At 53.5% G+C, this 14888-nt stretch overlaps 1 long non-coding RNA gene across 1 annotated transcript; it reads right to left on the minus strand.

Annotated features, from left to right (window-relative positions):
• Nucleotides 1-3447: 3447 nt before the first annotated feature.
• LOC102011204 lies at nt 3448-5316 on the minus strand. Its single transcript, XR_260531.2, has 3 exons — nt 5035-5316; nt 4574-4727; nt 3448-3625 (listed from the first exon to the last, which is right to left on the minus strand). It is a non-coding gene; the product is annotated as an uncharacterized LOC102011204 (long non-coding RNA).
• Nucleotides 5317-14888: the final 9572 nt, after the last annotated feature.

Below are 14888 nucleotides of genomic sequence, written 5' to 3' on the forward strand. Positions count from 1 at the left end.
GCCCGGGGGACGCAGGCCGGCGTCGCGGCTCCGAGCCGCCCCGTGCGCAGCCCGCGGCGGGGCCAATCAGACCCGGGATGCCGCTCCGCGGGCGAGAGCGGCAGGAAATCGAGGTCAAGGCCCTGGACACAATGGGGCCGTTGTCGGCCTCCAGTGAGCTGACTTTGAAGCAGCAGCTCCCCTTCTGCGCTCGCTCCTTCTTCCCACCCCGCCCCTGCCGGAAAGTCGTCCGAACCTGCAGCGCCGGCCGCGTCCGCCCGCTGGAGCCGCGGCCCGGGTCCTCCGAGGGCCCGCCCCTCGCAGTGTCCGCTCGTCCCACCAGGTGGCGACAAAGCACCGCACTTCCGAGCGCGGAGCAGGACCGGCCGGCAGCTCTGTCGCTGAGCCTGGCTTGGGGACCCTGCCCTTCCTGTTTCATCCCAGAGCGACAAAGTACAAAGTCAGATTTGCCTTCCTTTGCCTTTTACTGTGAGGTCACAGGATCCTGGGATTTCAAAATCTCTTACTTCCGTACACCGCAAAATGGCACTTTTCCTTGGTGGTAAGCAAATCGAAAAGCCCCTTTATTGCCAAATCCCAGCGGGCGGAGCCCCTACTACCTCTCCGCGAGGACCGAGCAAGGGGAGGAATGATGGCTTGTGCCTAACTATCATCTCTGACCCCTTTGCCTGTGCTATGTCCTCTGCTGGTCTCCCTCTTCACGTGCATCACAATCTGTAATTGGGTTATTTCCCACCAGAACAGACGCTGGGTGAAAGCAGGCTATGGTCGGCTTCAGTTCACCAATGTGCCTAGAACCGTGTCAGGCACTCAGCAGGAATTCAGGAAGTTACTGTCAGGATGAGGGTGAATGCTGCCTTTTGCATGATGGGAGTGGAGGTACCAGCACGTGCGAACACGGCGAGGGCAAGGCCTCATTTAGCAGGCTGCTCCTGGCTCGGCCATCCAATGAGAGAAGTGTGTTCGGGAGGAAAAAAGCGCTGGGATTAAGACATGTGCTCTGCGCTCCGATCCTCTGGCTTCAAAGTTTTACCTCCACCTATCGCGTGCTGGGCCACTCTGCACACACATACCTTTCTGAGCTCATGTCACCTGTAAAATGGAAATAAAACTGCCATCTATCTCCGAAGGCCATTTGTGAGGGTGTCAAGAGCTGATACGGGTCATTTTTAGTATCACTATTGGTACTGTGCCTGAGAAAGGAACTTTCCCTGTGGCTAACAGTGTTCAAGGCAGGTGCCAACTGAGGTGACAGGTCTGGGGCTCAGCCACCGCTCTGCTGATCCCTGCTGTTTGGTAGCCCTCCTGGCCCGGTTTCTTCTGTGAACTGGTCCAGGAAGCTGAGGCTGGTGGAGCCGTTTCCTCTCTTTGGGTGGTAGATCTTACTCTGTGGTTAGAGGTTAGATCCATCTCTGCTGCAGTCAGTGCTGGGGACACCCTCCTTCTGCCCTGGCAAATCCTCCAGTTAATCCATGCCTTGAACATGCATGTGTCAGGTGCTGTGAGCCATGCCATCTTGAACTGCTTGTAAGCAGCATACGCTGTGTGTGTATGGGGGGGATGATCACAGCAACACAGAAAAGCAGTATATTCATTTCAACTGTGACAGGGGAAAAGGCAGAGAGAGAACATTACTTGAGGAAGGCACTTGTGGGCTGGGAGCTGGAGGATGAGGAGGAGCTAACCCAGAGACCTTCCCCTGAAGCAGCCACTCCTGGGGACTCTTGTGATGACCCCGCAGAACACAGACTCTTCCTAGGCTGGGCGAGTGGTCGGATGGAGACTGAAAGCAAATGAACCTGGAGGACACAGCCTGCTCGTGGAGTCTGCTCCCCTCCTCTGTGTCACCTGCACACACCCAGCCCTATCCCTGGGGAAGGAGGCGGAGCCTTCCAGGGAAGCGGCCAGAAGATGTCTGCCACAGGATGAAGAAGGCCTGGGGGCCTGGGCAGCGAGCCAGCCCCGAGGGCAGTGTCCCTGGGTGCTGCTGCAAAGCTGGGCAGGGAGCCAGCCAGTGGTTGTGGGTGTCCATCCTTACCAGCCCCCAGAGCATGGGGGCAGCGGAGAGCATGGTGGACAAGGAGCCAGGTTGTTGGGGGAAGGAGCCCGGCTCTGCAGTTTGCCAGCTTTGGCAACTTACTTAACCCAAGCCTTGGTTTTCTTGCCTATAAATAGGGGCAATATACTAGCATCAATCTTCAGAGTGATTTTGAGGATTTAGTGAGACAGTACATGAGACATTCTGGAACACAGTGGGCCCTTGGCAGGCATTATGTTGCTGTTATATATTCTTTCATTAGGTGTTGCATCACCACACTCTTGCCAATTTGCAGATGAGGAACTTAAGACCCAGAAAGGCTGAGTGACTTGATTAGGGTCCTGCTCAAGCTAAAAGCAGAGGAATTGGGACTCAAACCCAAGTCTCTTTGCCTCTACAACCTGTGCTTAGGAAGGAGGTGAGGGAGGGAACAGATCCATGGCTGCCTGTTAAATCATGTTTTTGTAGGCTCAACAGATGGGTGTAGATTTTTCTGGATAAGAATGGAGCTTGTGTCTTTTTTCCAAAGTGCAGGGGTTGCTGCTGGTCCCAGGGGTCAGAGCCCACAGGACTAGGGAGACAATACCACCAGGGCAGTGAGCACTCATTCCCAGGCCTTGCCGGAGCGCTGAGGTCACCCTCAGGGACCTGGCATGACTTCTTTGGCAGCCTGAGCTGTAAATCTCACTCACCCATACCCCCAGGCATTGGTGGTGCCCCTCCCTTCCTCACCTCCTCCAGGAACCTCCTTCTCTCCTCCACCCTCCTGAATGCAGTAATCCCAACTAACAAAAGCCAGCATGGCTACTCTGTGATGCTGAGGCTGGCCAGCTGTGCCGCAGTCAGTGTGCCAAGCTGAACTCCGCCTCTTGCCATGTGCCAGGACACACTGACCTGCTGCCTGTGCCCTTCCCCATGAAAACCCAAGTGGCCCTCATTTTGAGGCATAAGAATCAAACAGCCCTGGGGCGTGGGAGGTGTGAGGGTGATGGACTGTAGAAGCTTCCTGAGGCCAGCCTACTCCCTCTGCAGCTGTGGCGGGCGGCACGAGGCTGGTAGAATGGGCTGTGCAGGAAGAACTGGTCAGATGCGCCGCAGAGCATGGAAGATGCTCCTGGGTGCTTGGGGCCAGGATGAGCTGGCAGAGTGGGGGAAGTGGTGATGTTGGTCCAGCATTGTCACCCTCTGCAGGCTTAAGTGAGGCAGACTTCTGCCTCTGGTACTTTTAAACTGTGCGACCTTGAGAAGTCACTTCACTTCCTTAAGCCTCAGTTATCCAACCTGTTAAGTGGGATTGAACTCTCACGCAGTTTGTGGAGATTAAGAAAGTAAGAACAGGGCTGGGGATTTAGCTCAGCAGCACAGCACCTGCCTGGCAAGTGCAAGGTCGTGACTTCAATTCCCTCGGTACCAGAAAAAAAAAGAAGAATGAAAAACTGGACAGTACAGGTACTTATCTCAGTGGCTGTTGCTGTGGTTGCTGGGGAGGCTGAGTCATGACAGGTGCCTCCAGGGGACAGTCCAGAGGTCACATGGGGGCTTTCCTCCTGGCCCAGTCCTGCTGCGGCTAATACCTGGTTCTTGGGCCTGCAACATGAAGCACGAAGATCTTGGGAGAGCCACTGTCCCCCCAGCCTGATTTCTTCCCCATTCCACTCACTGCTTCTTTGCCTTTCACTTTTTTATTTGTTTGTTTGTTTGTTTGTTTTAGACAAGGTCTTGCTATGTAGTTCAGTTCAGGCTGACCTTGAACTCTCAGTATCTAGCTTAGTCTAGCCTTGAACTCATGGTGATCCTCCTGCCTGGACTCAAGTGCTGGGATTACAAACCAGTGCCACCACGCCAGGCAATTTTTTTGTTTTGTTTTGTTTTGTCTCTTTTGAGACAGGGTCTCACTATGCAGTTCAGGCTGGCCTTGAGCTCACTGTGTAGCCCAGGCTGGTCTCAAACTCGGAACGATCCTCCTGCCTCAGCCTCCGGAGTGCTGGGATTACAGGCGTGCGTCATCATGCCCGATGCAAATTTTTTTTTTTTTTTAAACAAGTCTCACTACATTGCTCTGGCTAGTCTCAAACAGCTCTGCTCCAGTGAGCTTTCCCCGCTTGCCTCCTAAGCAGCTGGGATGCCTTTACCCTGTATCTTTGTCAGGGCTAGAGACCCGCCCCCCTGTGGCATCGGGAGAAGAGCGGGCTGAGGGGAAGAGTGAGGACATGAGGGGGTTCCCTGATGGAAGAGGGAAGGGGCCAGGCTTCCTTTCCGTCCTCAGGCACTGTATTTAAGGCATCTGTCCCTGCCTCCTGGTGCCCGTAGGAGAAGAGCTGGCCTCAAGAGCATAAGAAAAAAGATAGGAGCTTTAACAAGTAAACAAAGCATTTCACCGGACAACAGCGTGCTCAGCCCAGCCGGCCCTCAGACCCTTCCTTCCAGGGCTGTGGGGCTCCCAGGTTACCGGCGATCTTCGTCCTCTCTCCTGGTAGAGGGCGCTGTGCAGGCTTGGGGCTGACAGGAGCTGAGATCCCATCCCTCAGCCCTTACCAGATACAGCAGCCTGCGCAGCGTCTCCTTGAGAATCTGGAGCACTCCACAGTCCTGTTCCTGAGACAGGATCTTCTCGTTTCTCCCGCAGGTGGGGCCTCTGGCTCCACTGCCACCCCTGACGGCTTCAAGTCCTACCTAGTTCCCTCAGAATCTGGAAAGGAAAAAACCCCAGGCCCCAGCCTTTACAGGTCTGGGGGACCCGCGGGCCCGCAGCTCTAGCTCTAGCTGGCTGGCCAGGCCCTGAGCAAGCTGGGTGCAGTTCCAAGGCACGGAGCCTCCAGAGCTGCCGATCTGAGCCGCGATTAGGCTGGAATGTTCCAGGGTCAGGAGAGATGGTGCGAAGGTCTGGTTGCCCCAAGCCCCTCAGGCTGGAAATCCACAGGCCCTGCCTTGAGGGCCACAGACAGCGCCCTTCTCGCTTTCCTTCACCCCTTTCCCAGCAGCCCACCAAGGCTCACCTGTTCCTGTGCTGAAAGGATTCCTAACACCACCCAGTTTGTCTGGACAATTTGGACTCTTTTTCTAAGCCTCCTCCCTCCAGGCAGCCTAGTTGACCCTCCCTTACTCCTACTGGCCGACTGACCCCACCCCCGCAAGTCCCTGGGGACTTGCGCATTCATTATGCTGTCTCCAGAGTAATTGCCTCACAAAGCAAAGAATCAGCCCCTCTGACTGTTGGGACTGCTGGAGGAAAGAGTGTCATCTCTGGGTCCAGGAACTCGAATGTCTAGTATCCCGGGTACCAAATCAGAACAGACTTACGAGTGTTGCTCAGGTCTGCCCACTTTAAGAGTCCACAGTTAGCCCAATGTGGTGGTGCAGCCTGGAATCCCAGCACTCTGGAAGGCAGAGGATCACAAGTTTGATCGGGATTTAGCAAATTATCGAAATCCTGTCTCAAAAAAAAAAGTCCACAGTTTGCTTGTGGGTGAGTAGGGGTTCAGGGGAGACTCCTCTCAAATGCTTTCCACAGCCAGGTGTGGCAGTGAACACCTGTAATCCCAGCACTCAGGAGGCTGAGGCAGGAAGATCTCTACAAATTCGAGGCCAGTCTGGACCTCATAGCAAATTCAAGGCCAGCCTGGATTACATGGCAACATCCTGTCTCAAATGAAACCAAATGGAACCAAACCAAACCATATGGTTTCCATAGCACACCTGAGGCTATCCCTCTGCTCTAAATACTGGATTTTGGGCCTCCTTTCCCTCCACTCAATCCCATCCCCCTGGTCCCAAGGTGATAAAAGCTGGATGGGACAGGAGAGGACTTAGTCGTGGGGACACTGCCTGTTAAGGGACTTTGACCCAAGTTTCCTTTTGCGTAAAACAGATAACAACACCTTCTTAGTATGGCTCTCAGGATGCTGAACGATGGGTAACAGACCCACTCTACCTCTACCCTGCAGGGCTGTGACTGCTGGGGGGCAGCTCTGGGGTCTGGCTTGGTCGGCTATTTGTAGCAGTTCTATACCCTTCTTTCCCTCCCACCCCCTTCCTAGGGTGCTTGACAGGCTCTCGGGGTGCTCTGGGACATGTGGCTGTGGCACATAGGGAAGCTCCTGGGACAAACCAGTGGCTTCCATGGAAGGTTCTCTGCCCATGTGGTTGTGTTTAACTTGGCCTCAGAGGGTACCTCTGTCTCTGTGGGTCCCTCTGTGATCTTATGCCGACTGCCTGCCAGGTGCTGGGGTGCGGAGGCGTCACTACCTAGACCAAAGTGGGCAGTGGAGGCAGACAGCCTAGGGAGCTGGGGGGTTCCACCCCAGAAACAGAACCTGACAACAGGGAGCTGCTACCTCCCTGCCTGACATCTGGAAGCCCCCCTGGCCACCCACAGGCTGCCCTTCACATAGGGCCAGGGAGAAAGTCTGTGTGGGCAGGAGGAGCTTGGGTGAGACCAGAGGCCAGCATGGCACCCTTTTTTCATAATGTGCCTCTCTTGCTAAGCTTAGGGGGTGGGCATGGGAGGGATGAAAGGATGAACCCTGGAGGCAGGGTGTATACCCTGCGCAAGTGACTTCATTTCTCCCAGCCTTATTTCCTACTGTAAAATGGCAATAATAGTACATTAAATGGGATTACGTAACTAACTAATTTGAAATATTTAAATAATAAAATTCATTCATTTTGCTCAGATTGTACACATTAAGTGAACAACAAATTGCTGTATTACTGTTGTCATACATCCTTGCCTGTGTTCCCAGTGTCTACCTAGGACACCTGAACGCTGTCCCACCTAACAGTAGACCTGCTTAACAGTCACAGTACCTCAAAGAGGAGCTCACTGTACTCAGATGAGGGGAGAAAGGCAGCCCCCAGGTTCCATCACCACCTGTACCCCTGCACCCACCACAACTCCCAGTGTTCCTGGGCAGTCCTTGGACTGCCCTTAGTCCTCCTGTGGCTGACAGCTTGCAGACATTTTGCTGTTCTTTTCCTGCATGGGACTCTCAGGCAGGTAGGAAGCCCAGCTACCCAAAGACTGAGTCTCTGGTCCCAGAGGCTATGGCACGCTCCAAGGGGCTACAAAGTGGCCGTGGGGGTAGGAGAGATGCCTGCATGGCAAAGTGACAGCAAGGGTGCCATCTTTACTTGGTGCCATGCTTTGGTTTCCAAAGAAAGCACTTAACCTTTTCTCCCCACAGAGACAACTCAGGGGCAAGGACACCACTGGTAGAAGGGTCCCTACCTCTACACCAGGGTCTCAGGGGCAACCAAATGCAGCTGTGTAGCCATGCTGCATGTAGAGTGGCTGGAGAAGGGCAAGGGGGAGGCTCGAGAGCTGTATCCTGCAGGCCTGGCTGCAGGAGGGAATTCAGTTTAGAAAGCACTTCTACAAGTCCCTCAGCATGTGGAACAACTCAAGGGTTACACGGCCCCCACACCAGTCTCATTTGATATCGTGACACTGGCACAGGTACCTGTGCTCCTGCAGAGGGACCCTAGAGTCCTAGACAAGCCACCCTGAGGCTTTGCCCAAGAACTCAGGCCCATTGGGGACTGTGGCCATATTGTTGCTCCTTAAAGCCAAAGCCTAGGTCAAACTGCCAGCATGGTACAGCACCCTCCCTCACAGCCACCAGTCGTGGCGGTATCGATACTCTGCTGAGGAGCTGGCCCTGCTGAGGGATCCGTATCTTGTCCAGGGGGCACAGTGGGATGCTCAGCCTTCTCTGAGATAGTTCGTGCAGGGCTGGGCCGTGGAGAGGCCACATCTGCCTGTGTACTGGTGTTTCCCGAGGAGGGCCTCTGGCTGCCTGCAGCGTCGTTCTTACCTGGAAGCAGGCAGCCTGTCCCACCTGGTCTCCACCAGATTGTGGAGTGGAACAGCAGCCAAAGCCAGGCAGGACCAGCATCTGGAATGGCTGTTTTGTTGGATGGGTCCTAGATCGGATCTCTGCTGCCCAGGCCCTGCTACTCTTCTAAGGGAGGGGGTTGGGAATGTAGCCTAGCCAGGCCTTGAAAATGGGGCTGAGGGAGGAGGCAGTGTGTAAATGTCAATGTGCCAAAACTCATTGCTTCGCTTCTAGGAGTTCTTTTATTAAACGTTCATTCCCAGCTCCTCCTCTGATGGCTGATGAAGCAAAGAAGGCTGGGTCCCCACAGCCCCGCAGCCTGAAACCCCACCCCTCAGCAGGCCTAGAAACCTCAGTCAGTGACCACAAGGAGCACTGCAACCTCCTGCCTCCAATCAACAGGCAGCAAGGAAAGGCTCCAGCATCCTCAGAGAGGGAGGGGCCACGAGGAGGAGAGGGAAGGTTTGCTGGGTGCGTGCGTGCGTGCGTGCGTGCGTGCGTGTGTGTGTGTGTATGTATGTACAGGCAAAAGGAGGAGAAGTTCCAAACCAGGTTCTCCAGGCATGTGTCCCAGTCCTGTCTGCTCTCAGGGCCCCTCCCACCCGGGGTGGCTCCCCGCCTCCCCACCCATTTTACCTGTGCTCAAAGCTCCTGTGACTCTTTATCACAGCCAGTAATCCTCTGCTTGCTAGGTGGTTTGCTTGATGTCTGTCCCTAGGGACAGTGAGTGTACAGGGTGGTATTAGGATGGCAGGGGCTATACTTGTTTTCGTCACAGTCTGTCCAGTACTTCTCATCCCTCCAGGGCTGGACACACAGAAGGTTCTCACTAGATATTTCATAAGTGAATTAAAGAATAAACTCCTCCAACAGACACCATGAACTCTGAGAAGACAGAGTGATTCTGGCTTATTTTTATACCCCCAACATCTGGCCCAGTGCCTGGCCCAAAGTGGGTGCCCACTAAATGATGTGGGATGGAAGGTGAGTCCAGAGAAGCCCTGCGGATGTGTTCACCCTGTCTACCCCATCCCACCCTTGAGATGGAAGGCATGGCCTGGTCTCCTCTAGGTAGCTCTCCTGGGAACTGAGAAGGCAGAAGGCAGGGCTGACCAGAAGGGGTTCTTGCTGGACTGGCCCTGGACACTTCCAGGCAGGCTGCTGTGCTGGGAGGAATGCAGAAGCTCTGGGGGTGCCAGACCTAGTGCACTCACCTTGGAGAACAGGAGAAAGACAGAGGACAGCAGCAGAGGGGTCCGGTGCAGGCCCAGAAGTGTTGTGCACACAGGCTGTTACCCACCCACATCACCAGAGCCTTCTGAGTATAGGGACTGGTGCCAGGATTCCCACAAATGCACTCTTTAGACCTGGAAGGCCTTGGGGTCACGTGGGGTTCTGAACTTGAGCCTCCCCTTGTCTTTGCACAGCTAGGAAGTCTCAGACACATCTGGGAGCGGAGAACAGCAGGAGCAACAGTAAATCTGTGCTGGGCTTGGAGCTCCCCTGGGTCGGCAGTCACATAGCTGTATCATGGAAGGTGAGGTTCCTCTCAGAGGTGGTGTCCCTGGGGCCTCTGACCAGGAGATCAATGGCTGGGTCTGGATAAATGGGAGAGGAGGTGCCCTGGGGTCCAGGTCCAGGTTCTAAGCAGACTTGAGAGCTATGGATTTGAGTGTCTATTGGACCAGGTGTGAATTGGAACAAGGATGGACACAGAGGTCAGCCCTGGGACTTCTGGCTCACAAGCCTCTGCTAAATGTTTTAGGATTTGAAGCCACAGCTACGTGTAGCTTGAGAATTAATTTGAACTTTAACTCTAGGGGTTGCAAAACTCCCCGAATATAAACCAAACTGAAGTGAGGGTAAATGACTATTATTAGCAGGCAAGCAGAAAGCTGCTGTCTCATGGACTTTCTTTGAAACTAAACATAAACTTGACTTTCTTTTGGTAAGGAAGTATTTCTTCAATGGTAGAAATACTAGAATGGATGCAGGCTAGGGTGTGGACACAGAGAAGCCTTTTCTTTTAAACACTAAAAGGTTTATCACCAACCCTGTCAGTTTTCACGAAGGTTGACTTGGGATCCTAGGCACAAAGTATTTCTCTGTGGAAACAGTATGTTACCGAGTCGGATGATCCCGGGGATGTCGGCCTGGGACAGGGTCACTGGTCTGTGCCGCTGGGGTGTTAGGCAGCCACCTGAGGGACTTCGGGAAATACGGTCAACACCATGAGCTGACTGAGGGAGGAGCCCACTCCTGCAACTATTGTATAAACTCTTCTCCCCCTTTAGGGCCCAAGGCCACACGTGGCCGCTGTAGCGGAGGTCTGACCCCAGGGGTCGTGGCAGGTCGCTGGGCGCGGCTCTCTCCCTCCGCATTGGCTAGGAGGAGCACCGGGCTGGCCGGCGCACCCACTCAGCCAGGACTGCAGGGAGTGGGACAGAGCTGCACCACCCACCCCTTGCACTCTAGCGTCCTCCGTCATTATGCCCGGGATGCGGCCTAGTCAACCACCCCGAAATCTAAATTGGGGCGGCCGCCAGACCAGAGCCAGGGTGGGGGGAAGAGGGTGCGGGCCCACCGGGCAGTGCCTCCAAGCCGAGCCGAGAGCGGGCCAGGCCACCTGTGCCCGCGGTGGCTGCATCCCCGCCGGACCTGGGCGCGGGCACGGCGCTGGCGGGCGGGGCTGGAAGCCGCGGTCCTGCTGGGCTGCGGGGCGCGGGGCGCGCTTCCCGGCCAGCCTCTCCCAGGGCAGCCGGGCGTCCGAGGAGCCACCGGCACGCCATTCGCCCCCTGGCGGCGCCTCACGCGCGGGCGCCCCGCAGGCGGAATGAGCTGTCCATGGCAGCACTGGGCGCCACACGAGGTCACGCAACAGCCAGCCGGGGGCCAGGGACGGGAGGCAGGTGGCCTTTGGGAGAAATGGGAGATGATAGAACAAAGCAGTGTAAGATTTGGGGATACCTGGATGCACATCCTCTAGGTTCACACGAGTGGGCTTCCTCCCCTCACTCAGTCTCCCCGGAAACAAACATTTCCCTGCTTTCTCCCGTTTCTGGATAATGAGCCTTCTGCAGCGACTGACAAGTGCAGCCTTGTGCCCCCCTCACCCCCTAGCCTCACCCCGGGCCTACCACACTCGGGGGAGGGCTGGGACAGTGGCAGGAGGTTTCTTCAGGAGGGAAACGGCATTCAAAAAGGTCCCCTGAATGCCCGTGGAAAGCCTGCAGTTGCTTGAGGCCTCAAGTGAGGTAAAAGATCTTGACTTCTGGGTGCTTCCCATCTCAGAAGACAAATAGGTTCAGGAGACAATGCAGTGGGCTAGCACATATTGAGATACTGAGATATGTTGGAGGGTGGCAAATGAAGGACGGTCCTGAGTGGCACGAACTCCAGCTATGCCACTGAGCACAGGCACAGCAAGTGGCCTGGCCGAAGAAGCCTCAGGGGAAGGCATGGTGGAATGAGCTGGATTGTGAACACTGGAGCCCTCAGAACTTGCTAAGGGGCCAGCATTTGAACAGAAAGCAAGAGTGTTGTTCCTGGCCCCATCTGAAGTGGGGTGGAGGGCTCGTGCGGACAGCAGGGCAGCCAGCCCAGAAGCCCTGTAAAGGCCTCCACAGGAAGAGGAGGAGCAACAGGCTGGAAGCCCCTGGGGGAGGCAGCTGCCGAAGGGAGTTCTGAGTGCCAGGAAGGGAGGCTGCCACTTGAACAGTCCTGAGCAGGGTGGGGAGGCAGGGATTCTGGGATCTTTCAAGAGGCTGAGAAATGGTAGGTGTGACTCTGCACTCTTGAAATCCCAGCACTAGGAAGGCTGAGGCAGGAGGATTGCTGCAAGTTCAAGGCCAGCCCGGGCTACACGGTGAGTTCCAGGCCAGCCTAGACTATATAGAGAGACCCTATCTCATTAAAAAAGAAAAAAAAAAGGAAAGAAAGAAACAACAACAAAAAACCCAAACAAACCAAAATATATAACAGCAGCAGCAGCAGCAGCAACAAAACCTCAAAAGAGGTTGGGAAAGACTCAGGTTTTTGCCAGAGAGGAAGCTGAGTCATTGTAGGGGAGAAGGACCAGCTCCAGGCTAGATCCAAAGGTAAAAAGATTAAAAAGAGTGAAGCTGACTGGAGCAAAAAGGAAAGATCAGGAAGCTCTTGGGGAGGAAGCCAAAAAGTAGGCATCTGTCTGAGGAGCCATAAGAGGGGGCAAGGACCTCCCAACCTCAGGTCCCCAGTCACAGCTAGGCACAAAGGGGTGAAGACTATCCTCTATACTGATACAGAGAACATGGACCAACCTTGGCGTCACTCACCGTGTGGTGGCCAGTAAATATTAATTGACTTTGAGGACAAGCTACACTTTGATTCACCTCTGGCTAATTAAACCTGCCATGTAAATCAGCAAAGGGGACAGAGACACTAGGCTGTGCTGTAAAGAAATTCAGGCTGAGTGCCAGACCGACTTCTGGCCTCCAAACAGAAATCTACTTTGGTCTGCTCTTCAAGTCCTTTGAAGCTATGACTAGAGTGGTGTCAATGAAGGATAATCCCACTTCTCAGAGAAAGCCTCGCTCTTAAAGCTCTGAAGAACTCAGAGGAGGGAGGCATGGTTCAGATGTCCCTGAGATCTTACACACCTATGACCATAATGGAGTTTTCTAAGGAAGCAACACAAAACTGCTTGCCCCATTCCCATTTCATCCCCATCTCTGAGGCATCATGTCCCTGTGTCCTGGACCCACTGGTGGAGGCCTGAGACGCACAGGAAAGACATGGTGAATACCCTTCCCATCATGCCGGGCAGGTTTGGACTGTTGGGGCTGATGTGTGCTCTGCTTCCATTCTGCTCCTTCAGGAAGAAAAGGAGCCAAGCTCAGACCATCTAACCAACTAGGAGACACAAAGCAGGCCACTTAACTTTGTCCCGTCTCTGTGAGATGAGGAAACAGCAATATTGGTCTCACAAAGGGGTTGAGAGGATCAGAAAGAGCGGAAAATGCTGCCCACTGTCCTGCACAAAGTAAGGGTCCTGTCATGACTGCTATTTGATAGTGAGGAGGATAAGGATGAGGATGATGATCTATGGTTGATAATGACCAAGCTCCACTAATTCTGAGCTATCTTGAGATATACCCAGATACTGTGTTTTTTTAAAGATGTCTTTTGTCCACATGTAAAAACAGCAAAACATCATTTTAATGTCTGTGATGGCAACATGTAGAAATAAAATGAGGTAAGGTTAAGGGTGAAGGCAAGGGCAGAGTTTATGCAGTGCTGAGAAAGCACATAAGGATGGAGCAGGATGGTTATGCCCCTTCACCTCCCATCCATGTTGCTCCCAGAGCCATAAGGGGCCAGTCTCTTCTCAGAGCCTCCATCCCTCCTCCCCCCAGGCAGTGTTCAGAACATGACTGAGGATAAAGGCCAACTCTGGGATCAGTGGCTCATGGAGGGAGTTTATCACTCTGTCCTCTCTAGGGGAAAGATACACCTGTCAGCACGGTGGGCCAGTAGGAGGCCTGCAGAGTCCCCTAGAGCTGCCAAGCAAGCACAAGACAAACATTTACATTCAACACATTTGAAGGATCAAATGTGGTTCTCAAAAAGCTCAGACTTGCAAGCTTTGGATAAGGCCCAGGTTTGGCTCCCTTTAACTCCCAAACAAATTCTTGTGGGATGTTGCAATTACTTGTGACAATCCAACTCCCTGCCTGAGACTTTGATTTCAGATTTAGACATGTAAAACCGGGTGGCTGGCTGGGTCCTGAATGACTTGTGGGGGGAATGGGGGCCTGACTGTGGAAAATTCTTTGCAGCATCTGGTCTTTGGAAGGGTGATCTCGAGGAATCATGCTGTAGCTCTGTTACCAGAACTTTTCAGTCACTGTGGCAGATTCCTGTCCCTGAAGTTGGTTTACTCTTGGTTAGAGTGGCTCAGTCTGTCCTTTGGAACACAAATGTCTAGGAATAATTTTCCATGATAGTTTTATGTTAGAGTCACTTTCCCATTACTGTCATCAACTCCAGCCCTTACCTTACAGTCTTGTCCCCTAGATGAGCAGCAATGGAAGTTCATCAAGGCCAGGTGGGATATTTTATTGTTAATGGGTGCTGACTTGGTCCACAGGAGTGTGGGGTAGGAGACAGTGGTGCAGAGAGAGCCAAGCCAATGAAGAAACGGAAGTGGCACATAGCAAAGTGTGTTTAGGTGTCTGGACTCTGTGGCTCTTCTGGGTACCAAGGTATATATACAAAAGGCTTCGAGTAAACACCCTGTCTTTGCATTGCTACTGTATCTGGCCTTAAAGCACATTCAGCTCTTCTGCAAGACCCAGACCCTGTGCTGGGCTTCTATTCCTATTACTTGGCTGCCACATCTGGTCTAAGAAGCCACCCAACTTTAGTTCTGGCCCTTTCAGCTTACATACTGGCAATAAAACAAGGGATATTGCTGTCCCATTTGATTAGAAGGCCTAGGCTTCTTGCTTCATCCCTAGGACTTTGGCAGGCAGCCTAACATAGCAGTCTGCTTCTTAGGCTGATGCACATGACAGAATCAGGGATCAAAAATGCCTAGAGACATGGTGATACATTCCTGTAACTCCAGCTACTCATGAGGCTGAAGCAGGAAGATCACAAGTTTGAGGCCTGCCTGGGCAACTTAGCAAGAACTTGTTGCAAAATTAAAAAAATAAGGGCTAGGGATATAGCTTAGCAGCACGGCACTTGCCCAGCAAGCACAAGGTTCTGAGTTTGATTCCTGGTACCCAAAACACCCTAAAATTAAATTTAAAAATGGAAGGGCTGAAGCTAGTTGTGGTAGTGTATGTCTGTAATCCTAGCATTCTGGGAAGCTGAGGCATGAAGATCCTAAGTTCAAGCCCAGGGTGAGCAACTTAGTGAAACCCTGTCTCAAAAATAGAAAAAGGGTTGGGGATATAGCTCAGGGAGAAGTCCTTGGGTTCAGTTACCCAGTACTGCTAAAATATATGGGCCAGGGATATAGCTCAGTGGCA

The sequence above is a fragment of the Chinchilla lanigera genome, unplaced genomic scaffold, assembly GCF_000276665.1.
Source record: "Chinchilla lanigera isolate Chin_1 unplaced genomic scaffold, ChiLan1.0 scaffold00017, whole genome shotgun sequence".
NCBI lineage: Eukaryota > Metazoa > Chordata > Mammalia > Rodentia > Chinchillidae > Chinchilla > Chinchilla lanigera.